The 10,532-nt window shown below is 35.4% G+C and overlaps 1 protein-coding gene across 2 annotated transcripts in view; it reads left to right on the top strand.

Moving 5' to 3' along the window:
• Nucleotides 1-7,098: 7,098 nt before the first annotated feature.
• LOC148942003 (uncharacterized) overlaps nucleotides 7,099-10,532 on the top strand; it is a 39,451-nt gene continuing 36,017 nt past the window's right edge. The window contains exon 1 of one of the 2 annotated variants that reach the window (XM_089103744.1): nucleotides 7,099-7,183. The gene's annotated coding sequence lies outside the window, so the exon portion shown is untranslated. Of the gene's footprint in view, nucleotides 7,345-10,532 lie in introns of both variants that reach the window. The other variant, XM_089103743.1, reaches the window with a different exon arrangement.

The following is a 10,532-nucleotide window of genomic DNA, read 5'->3' as shown; positions in this document are numbered from 1 at the left end:
ATTTCTATGCAGGGGGTTGGGGGAAAGTAGGTGCAATAGACTTTGTGGGTACAAGGAACTTCTTCTGAGTATTGGCATACTCATCTGCAATGCCTCTATACATGGCGGGATTTCTTAAAGAATTATGTAGAGTGTGTGAGCTTTTTGATTCAATTTTTCTAATATGTTTTATCAAGAAGCTACGTCTCTCCCTTATTGTTGTTAATCCACTCTCCATAAGCAGAAACTTGGTGCTTGTGGGTTTCCTAAGACCAAACATGAGACGCATTATATCATTTTGTATTGTTTCAATTTTTTGCATCTGGGTCTTTGCACATGCACCATAGACGATGAGCCCATAGTCAATATGGGGTCTTATATGTGATTTATAAAACTGAAGTAAGGTTTTCTCCTTACAGCCCCAGGGTGTGGAAAGAAGTCTTTTTAGTATACTTGTTTTTCTATAGCATTTTTTTATTGTGTTTGAAATGTGAAGGTGGAAATTAAGTTTTTGGTCAAGCATGAGACCTGGGTAGTTAATATGATTATCTTCTGAAATAGTTGTTCCATTTAGAGTTAGTCCTGCATTAACATGGTTTCGCTTTCGGTGAAATTGGATTATTTCTTCTTCTTCTTCTATTTCACAGCAGGCGGGCTTTTCAGTATATAATATTTAGCCCTTTTCCTTTTGCTTCACTCTGTGGGCTACAGAGCTACTGGCTTGGTTGTCTCTTATTTATTAGATATTCTCAAATATCTTTCAGTAGATCTTTCGACTCAAGGAGTTCGAATATAAGATGATAGATATCGATTTCTGTGCTCTGTGTGCAGGTATAGTCGGATAGGCTCTTGGCTGATAGTGAGATTTTGTGGTGTTTGAAGCACTTTAACAGTTTACAATGCAAGGTATGCTGTGCAGACGTCAGCATATTACATTCAAATAGGCAGTGGTCAATTGTTTAATTATTCAAAATACAATACCTGCAAAAAGGGGACAGGGGAACTGTACCACTTGAATTAGGAAACTGATACAAGAATGCAAGAAAGTTTAGTCCATTTGTTCCAGAACGAATTCTATGATAAATTTTTGAAAAATACTTATTGGGAAGAGTAGAAAGAGTAAGATTTTTCTTATTAAACATAATATCTGATAGTCTCCATCGGTAAATATCTCTAATGGAGATTGGTTTCCCATTTAGCCGGTCAATATTTATAGCTATTTTTGCTATTTCATCAACCTGATGACTACCACTTATACCAGAGTGGCTAGGAATATACTGAAGATAAGTTCTTATGCCACTTGAAGCAAGATTATCTATAATACTAAGACAATGATAAGTGTCAATATCCAGCTTATACTGAGGAGCTGAAGACAGCAACTCAAGGCTTGATAAAGAGTCAGAATAAACTATAATATTATTTGAAGTAGCAATCAAGGGTTTAATTTCCATAAAGTGTTCTAATGCCATGATTATGGCATTTAACTCTACAGACATTATAGATACATTATTATACAATCTCTCACCCATTGCAATTTTCAGGTGAGGAAGGAAGGCACCACTTGCTACCTTCTCATTCATTTTGGACCCATCAACAAATATTTGGAAATGGTTTTTAGAAGTAATTGTATTAAGTTCAGCAAATTTTTTCTGGACAAAAGCAATGGGGGTTAAATCTTTAGTCCACTTTGAGAAATCAGTATTTATTATGGATATTAACCAATTCCATGGAGGGGAATGGGGAAAAGTAGGTGCAATAGACTTTGCGGGTACAGGGAACTTCTTCTGAATATTGGCATACTCATCTGCAATGCCTCTATACATGGCTGGATTTCTTAACCAATTATGTAGGGTGTGTGAGCTATTTGATTCAATTTTTGTAAGATGTTTTATCAAGAGAAAGCTATGTCTCTCCCTTATTATTGTTAATCCACTCTCTATTTGCAGAAACCTGGTGCTTTTGGGTATCCTGAGGCCAAATATGAGACGTATTATATCGTTTTGTATTGTTTCAATTTTTTGCATCTGGGTCTTTGCACATGCACCATAGACGATGAGCCCATAATGAATATGGTGTCTTATATGTGATTTATAAAACTGAAGTAAGGTGTTCACCTTACATCCCCAGGGTGTGGAAAGAAGTCTTTTTAGTATAATTATTTTTCTAGAGCATTTTTTTATTGTGTTTGAAATGTGGAGGTGGAAATTAAGTTTTTGGTCAAGCATGAGACCTAGGTAATTAATTTGATTATCTTCTGGAATAGTTGTTCCATTTAGAGTTAGTCTTGCATTAACATGATTTCGCTTTCGGTGAAATTGGATTATTTTTGACTTGGTAGGTGCAATGGGTAAATCTGAATGTTGAGAGAATTTTTCAAAAAGTAACTTTTGCAGCTTTGACTGTGCAATCTCAAAGGTGTTGCCAGATGACCATAGCACCAGATCATCAGCATATTGTAGATTCGTGTGGTGGAGGTTCATATCCCAGAGATACAGGGCAAAAAGGAGGCAGCTGAGGACTGCTCCCTGAGGAAGGTCTTTGGTTATTGTCTTTTGGTGTGAAAAGGCTAAACCTACACAAACAATGAAACTTCGCAATTCTATAAAAGATTTTATAAAAGATACTAGCTTGTGGGGTAGTCCAAGGTTTGCACGTTTAATTAAAAGGATTTGGTGGTTCACATTTTCATATGCCCCTTCAAAATCTAGGAAAGCTGCAACTAGGACATTATTTTTTGAGAATGATTCATTTATTGCATTTGTTAACAATATGAAAGCATCTGTTGAGGAATGATGTTTCCTGAAGCCAGTTTGAGTGTGAGGGATCATATTATTTTTTTCAATAAACCAGAGGAGTTGGTAATAGATCATTTTCTCCATTATTTTCCCCATCACAGGAGTAATCATTATGGGCCTATAAGACTCAGGGTTATTTTTGGGTTTATTTTTCTTTAGGATTGGTAGGAGGGACGAACATTTCCAGATATTGGGGAACATAGATGAAGCCCAAGCATGATTATAACAATTGAAGTTCCTGTTTGTATGAAGGGGTGATATTCTTTATCCATGTAGGGTGTATATTGTCATAGCTGCCACTAGTCTTGGTCCTAATATGATGTATTGCATTATTCATTTCCTAGATTGAAAATGGGCTGGTTATATACTCGGATCCTGGGCAAGGTTGGTAACTTGGGTTCATGGGAATTGGGGGCATTTTGCTACAATTATTTGATGTTAGCTTATTAGCAAAAAGAGTGGCAAATAGCTTAGCTTTTTCATTATCATTGTCATAATGGGTATTATTATGTATAAGCTTATACAAGAGTGGGTTGGGGGAAGTCTTTTTGCCACAGATGTGGATTATGACTTTATGTATAATTGGCTCATGTGTTTCTCTGGAGATTTTATTTGCAAAATTGTTCCTATAGTTATATTAAGTGTTTATTATGATCGTTTTTAGATTAGATTCTGCTTGTAATTTTTTTTAAATAAGTTCTAGTTGATGGTTTTTTTATGAATGCTCTCCTAGCTGCCTTTTTTGTTCTCCATTTATTTTGGCGCTCATTTGTACCATGCTTTGGGAATATGTTTAGGGAAGGTTTTCCTGGGTGTTGTCTTAGGGATAGCATGATTAGCTGTATTTATTAGTAAAGATGCCTAAAATTCAGCATGTGTGTCAGCTGTTGCGTTTGAAATGCATGAATTTTGGGTGAAACTTGTAATTTCATCATTTAGCTTATTTTGGAACATAGGCCAATTTGCTTTAGTGTTGATATATTTGGAGGTATTTGATAGGGTTTCAGCAGGTTCGTTTAGGGAGCAAACTATAGCAAAGTGGTCAGTACATAGACTATCAATTTTATTTATATAAATTTTGTTCAAAATATTTAAAAACACAGTTTGTAGGTCAATTGTAGAGAAACTGCCACTTTTGGGGTTGAAATATGTATTCAGGTTTGAAGGGGCAGCAACAGCTAATTCATTTTTATTTGAAGTCATACGTTCAATGAACTTACCAGCTTTATTTGCTGGTTTATTTCCCCACAAAAGGCTGTGGGCATTAAAGTCTCCACAAATAATGATATTTTTCAACATGTTAGGATTACTTATATAACTGAAGTAATCCATGACAACTGTGATTTGGCCATTAGGGTTATAAAAGCTTATTATGTAAGTTTTTGTATTATTCAGCCAAACACTGATACCAATTGCATCAAAATCATTTACAAAATCTGGAAAGTTGATGCCACAGAATTTTATATTTTTTTTAACTATTAAAGCTACTCCACCTCCTTTTCTCTCTGATGATCTATCCTTTCTCAGGATAGTGTAACCCAGAGACTTAATTTGTTGATTTTGAATTAAATGAGTTTCCTGGAGGCAAGCAATACTGATGGAATTATTATTCAAGAAAGATATTTGTTCATTTAACTTATTTTCTGTAAGTGATCTTACATTCCACTGGAGTATTGATATGTGTTGAGTTGTTGATTTATTTTTGATGTGACTGTGGATCAATGTTTAGCTTTGTTAATAGTAAAGCAAGATCTTTTTTTTTTGCTTGAATGAGCATATGATTAGGGGTGTAGATTTTTGCCAATTCAGCAATGATTTTTGTTTTCTGTTGTTGTTGTATATTCTTGGCCTGAACTGCTTTGCAGTTTAGAATGAATGAGTACGTATTCGGGGTTTGTATGTTCTGTTGTGAATTCAGTTTGTCAATTAGGAGCTTACTTTCTGATAGTGTTTATGGTTTTTTTCCTGTTGGGAGGGGGTGCCAGGCCGGCCTCACTTCACTAGGCAAGGAGGCTTCTTTTCTTGGTAATTCTTTTTTATAGAGATGTGAGCTAGGGGGCTTAAAGAATGGTGTTTTGTAAGGAGTACTTGATGCATTGGGAGTGTTTGACTTGGGAGTTTTATTTGATTTCAGTATAGGTTTTATTTGGTGTGATTGGGCAGCATTTGCTTCCATAGCTGCAAAAGGGTATGGAATGGCCTTCTCTGTTGCTATTTGGAGTGTTAGTGCTCTTTTCTTATATGCAGGGCATTGTTATTTATTGGTGGATTCATGTGGGCCTTTACAATTGATACATGTAGGCTGAGTTTTGTTGCAAGTTGTCAACTCTTTAGGATTGGAGTCTTTACAATTACTACAATCTAGGAGAATTTCATTGCATTTATTTGTTGTGTGTCCCATTTTCAGATACTTCTGACACTGGATAGGCTTTGGCTTGTATTCCTTGTGCGGTTTGATTTGCCCAAATAGGAATAACTTTTCTGGGATATTAATTTTTTCCTTCAGTGTAAATAAGAAAGATCTAATTGTTTTTAATCCATTAGAGTTGGGTTTACCCAGTTGAGTGACATCTTCTACAGGAATTGTGTTACCAGCCCTATCTGAGAGCCCTTCTATTAACTCCTGAATTGGTATTTCTTGGGGAACATTATATACTACTATTTTCGTTTGGGATTGTTTTGGGTTCCATTTAGATGAATTGATTGGGGTATTCAAAAGAGATTTTAGATTAAGTATTATATCTGCTGATTTCTAATCTTGGACAGCTATTATCAAAGATCCATTACGGTGAATTTTAAGAGAAAACATTGATTTTAACATTTTGAAAATTGCAACCCTTATTGTAGTAATCTTTGTTATTTCAAAGGGGGTATTAGGAGAAATTTTGAGATAAATGCCTAAGTTTTGGGAAGGAGAAACTTGGACAGGGGGAGGGGAAATACTTTTGATTGGGGACGTTTAGTTCCTTTTTTTTGAGCTCCTATAAAGGACCTCTTGAAATCCATTATCATCTATTGTGACATTAGCTCCAACACTGATAATTGTCCTATTCTCAGAATTTGAGCTTTCATGTGAGCTTTATGATAGAGAGCTTGACCAGCCAAGATGGGGCAAAAATGGATCCATTTCATTAGTATTTAGGGTGGGATCCGGAGGGACTTTTTTTGGGGGGACTTCTTTGCAATGCCTATTGGAATAAGCTTTAAGCTAAACAGGAAAAGATAGTAATATGATATAAGACCATCTGCACACTACTGTGGGGAAAACTTCACCAGCCACAAAAGAAAACACCACAGTTTGGCCCTGAGGAGGATTTTGAGCACGATTGGTTCGGTACAACTACTGATAAATCGAGACAATAATTCACAAAAAACTTACTTTTAAATTTATTTTTAAATTTCTTAAAGTGTTGCTGTTGTGTTCACTAAGATAAGAAAGATCGTCTTCTTATTATCCAATGTCGCGTTCAGCAAATCAGCAACTTTCAGCAAAACGGACCATGCTATACTCCCATATGCGATTCAGCAAAACCGTTTTAAAGAAAATACAATTCGGCAAAGGAAAACTGCAAAATACAAGCAGTTAGAGACGTCTTATAGCTATGTCAATTAGACTGTTTGAAAGAGAATTTTTTGCAAAAAATAGCGTTTGTAACTCAATTTTGCCAAAAAAAGTTATTTTCGGCAAAACCGCTTTCAGGCGACGTTTGTGTCCGAATGTGCTTATAAGATGACTTACCACTATAAAGGTTCCAATATTTGAGAATTCTTTGCTATTCACTTGATCATTATCATCTACTTTTTGGGCATGACTGAAATTTGCCCAGTTTGAATCTCCGGGGAGAAGTATTATACCATGAAGTGCTTGAGCATATGAAGGATATACATGTGTATTTTTATGGTTGCCTTGAAGTGGAGAGTTTGCATAGTAAGACTTATTTAGGTGTGTAATTTACTCTTTTTGTAGCACTTATAACTGAACGATTGTCAGTTTGCACTTTAGGTGTTTTTGAACGGAAGATGCAACTACTGAAAAAGGAAGATTTTGTTCAGTTGATATTCTTAAAATATCTCCTCTTTGCTTATGTTTACAATTATCTAGGGTACAACTGTTTTTCAAATGCACTATGAAGTACCGGAAATCTTTCTTTTCCTGGCGGGAGTTTCTATCGGCGATACTTGAGGTTTTGGCGGGTCTTAGCCACTCCGCATTGTTCTCGGTTCCGCCCGAAAATATTCTCAAATGTGGTAGGGCAAGATACAAAGAATAATCAGCAAATAATTCAATTCCTTGGGGAGTGAAAAGAACAGTAAAAGAAAACAAATAAGGAAGTTCATGAAAGAAAGAAGAATAGTGGTACCAGACGATTTACTAAGTAGTGAAAGATCTTCAAAAGACTTTAGTGAAGGTCTCAAATTAATATTCAAGTTCATAAAAGACATTAACCGAATTAATACACTATAGTGAAATATGTCAGTTTGATTCAGAAGAAGGAAAGCCTCTCAAGTCCTCAGGGAAGAGGGGAGGATTCTACGTTCATCACGACAGTAATCAGGGTTATATATTGAAGTAAATCACAATTTAATGAATGCTCTAGGTCTATGCAATATGGGAAAAATCACAGAATATAGAAATAATGTCTGTGTCTCACAAATTGAGGCAATATTCCAATCTGAATTTTTTCACAGTGCATATGGTTTTGTTTGTAAACACCAAACTGTAGTAGCCTAGTAAACTAATCTTATTGGTGGTAAATTTTTACCAAATCATATTATTGAGTTATGAATAAAGTGAATATACCACTCAATGTCTTTTTTTATGCTCTTCACAAATATAATAGGCTAATCATTTTTGTCAGAAATGAATTTTAGCCCCCACCCTATTTATACCAATTCAGGGTATATATTTGCACATTAGGGGGCTGGGGGGAAAGTTCACAGTAGGCCTATAAGAAGTGAGAGAATTGAAGTAGTAGCTGATGCTGGGATGTAAGCCTAGGAGACCAGCCATACATAAGGAAGCATATTAAGAAAACAATTCTTTCTTCATAGGCTAATAGCCTATGCAGAATAATTGGTAAATATCTACCAAATCATATTATTGACTTACACATAAAGTGAATATACCACTTGATGCCTTTTTTTATGCTGATTACAAATATAATAATCATTTCTATCAGAAATGAATTTCAGCCCCTCCCCCTATACTTGCCAATTCAGGGTATATATTTCTACATTAGGGGCAGGGGGTTGACGGCAAATTTTGTTTCTGATGTAAATGGGAGGTAAGTTTAAACTTTACCCCCCCCCCCTACGTTAGAAAAAATTAATATGATGTGGAATAAATAGGGGGGGGGGCGAACATTAGTTTACAAAATAAAAGATTTCTAGGCCTATAATTTTCAAAAGCATAAAAAAAAGGCATCAAGTGGTATATTCACTTTATGTGTAAGTCAATAATATGATTTGGTAGATATTTACCAAATAATCCTAGTTAACATATGTTGCAGTACGATAACCTTTATTTTCCCTTCTTTCCTTGTATTTTCAGTTTTGGTAATTTTTTTGTTATTCATATTATTGACCTATGAATAAAATAAATATACCACTCAATGCCTTTTTTTATGCTCTTTCCAAATATAATAATCATTTTTGGGTAATTTTTTTGCAAATCATATTATTGACTTACAAATAAAGTAAACATGCCACTTGATGCCTTTTTTATGCTCTTTCCAACTATAATAATCATTTTTTTCAGAAATGAATTTTACCCCCACTCCTATATATACCAATTCAGGGTATATATTTGCATATTAGGGGAGGGGGGTAAATTTTATTCCTGATGTAAATGGGAGGTAAATTTAAACTTTACCTCCACCCCACTAATGTGCAAATATATACCCTGAATTGGTATGTATAGGGGTGTAGGTAAAATTCATTCCCAACAAAAATGATTATTATACTTGGAAACAGCATAAAAAAAAAGCATTGAGTGGTATGTTTCAGGGTATGTATTTGCACATGGGGGGGGGGGTATGCATACATTTTATTTCTGGTGTAAATGAGAGCTAAGTTTAAACTTCCCCCCCCACCCCCTAATGTGCTAATATATACCCTGAATTGGCATATATAGGAGTGGAGGGTAAAATTCATGTCTGACAAAAATAATTATTATATTTGGAAAGAGCATAAAAAAAGACATCAATTTGTATGTTTACTTTATTTGTAAGTCAATAATATGAATAACAAAAAATTTACCTCAGTTTCTCCATCACATTTCTATGGACATTCAGGACTATAAAGTAATTATAAGGAAACCAAAGGAAAGAGAGCAGAATAGGCCTAGACAAAAACCAAGGGAAAATGTGTGTTGCCCCATTGTTGGCTGCCTGCTTAAAGATTTTAACCCATAATAAGTGTAGTATTATATATTATATTTGCTTGTGCTTGCTTATATATTGCTTGTGTATGCTTTTGCTTATATTGCTTGTTTGTGCTTATTATGTGCTTATTTTATTATAGGTGCTTGGGTCTATATTAAACTATTGAATCAAAGAATTTTACATGGTGTCAGAAGTCATGGATATAAGTCAACCGTCTATCAACTGAACCACCAATGATCTTGCTTCTGAATGGACCAAGTTCAAGAGTTATGCAACACTGATGTACAAAGGTCCCCTTGCTAAAAAGTCAAAGAAAGTGCTATGTGCATACCTTCTCATATGGATTGGTAATCAAGGGCAAGAGATATTCAGCACATTTGAGCTCACAGAAGCAGATAAAGACAAATTCAAGGCGTATTTGAAAAAGTTCAGAGAGTATGCAGTCCCTAAGAAAAACAAAGTGTTCTCATACTACATCTTCCAAAAGCAAGACCAAAGAGACACTGAAAATGTTGAGAAATACATAAAAGAACTAAAAAACTAGTCAAACCATGTGAATATACTGATGAACGTGAGATCGTGAGAGACAAAATAGTATGTGGAGTGACAAATCCTAGACTGCACGAGAAACTCTTGGGAATTGGTGACAGTCTCACACTTACCCAAGCTGTCACAATTTGTTGTGCACATGAATCAACCCAAGTGCAACTCAAAACATTTGAACAGAAAGAAATCAAGCAAAAAGTGGATGCCATTTCAAAAGCAAATACTATCCGCCTCATAAGAAAGCAGAGTGCTACTTCTGTGGTGGCACATACTCTCTCCAACATATATGCCCTGCTAAAGGAAAAACATGCTCAAAGTGCAAAAAGAGTAACCATTTTGCCAAAGTCTACAGAAGCAAGGCATTGAATGCTGTTGGCAATGGTGCAACAGAGAGCCCTAGTTTCACTAGTGAATTACAAAATCAGGAAGAAACCAAGGTATTTCTATATGCAGGTATTTCTATATGTAATTGGAAAAGACTCCAGCAGTGATGAGGTTTTTTGCAGAAATATTTGTCAGTAGAGAGCTGAAGATCAAATTTAAGGTTGATACTGGTGCTCAGGTCAACATACTCCCATCTCAATACTTAAGTGAACTGTCAGAAAAGCCAAAGCCACTCAACGACTCACCAGCTACTGTTGGTCAGCCATACCCTACCTTGGGGTATGCAGCTACAGAAATGGACCTATACAATCACATGTATTCTACATAGTAAAATCAAATACCACACCCATAATTGGCCTCAAAACAAGCAAAGACCTGAACCTGATCAAGCTTGTTCTGAACATTGAACAGTCCCCAGAAGCTGAAAATGTTAATGTGTTTGAGG

The sequence above is a fragment of the Artemia sp. Qi Xiang Cuo genome, chromosome 17 (genome assembly GCF_049724085.1).
Source record: "Artemia sp. Qi Xiang Cuo chromosome 17, ASM4972408v1, whole genome shotgun sequence".
Taxonomy (NCBI): Eukaryota; Metazoa; Arthropoda; class Branchiopoda; order Anostraca; family Artemiidae; genus Artemia; species Artemia sp. Qi Xiang Cuo.
This window is presented reverse-complemented; position numbering and strand designations above follow the sequence as displayed.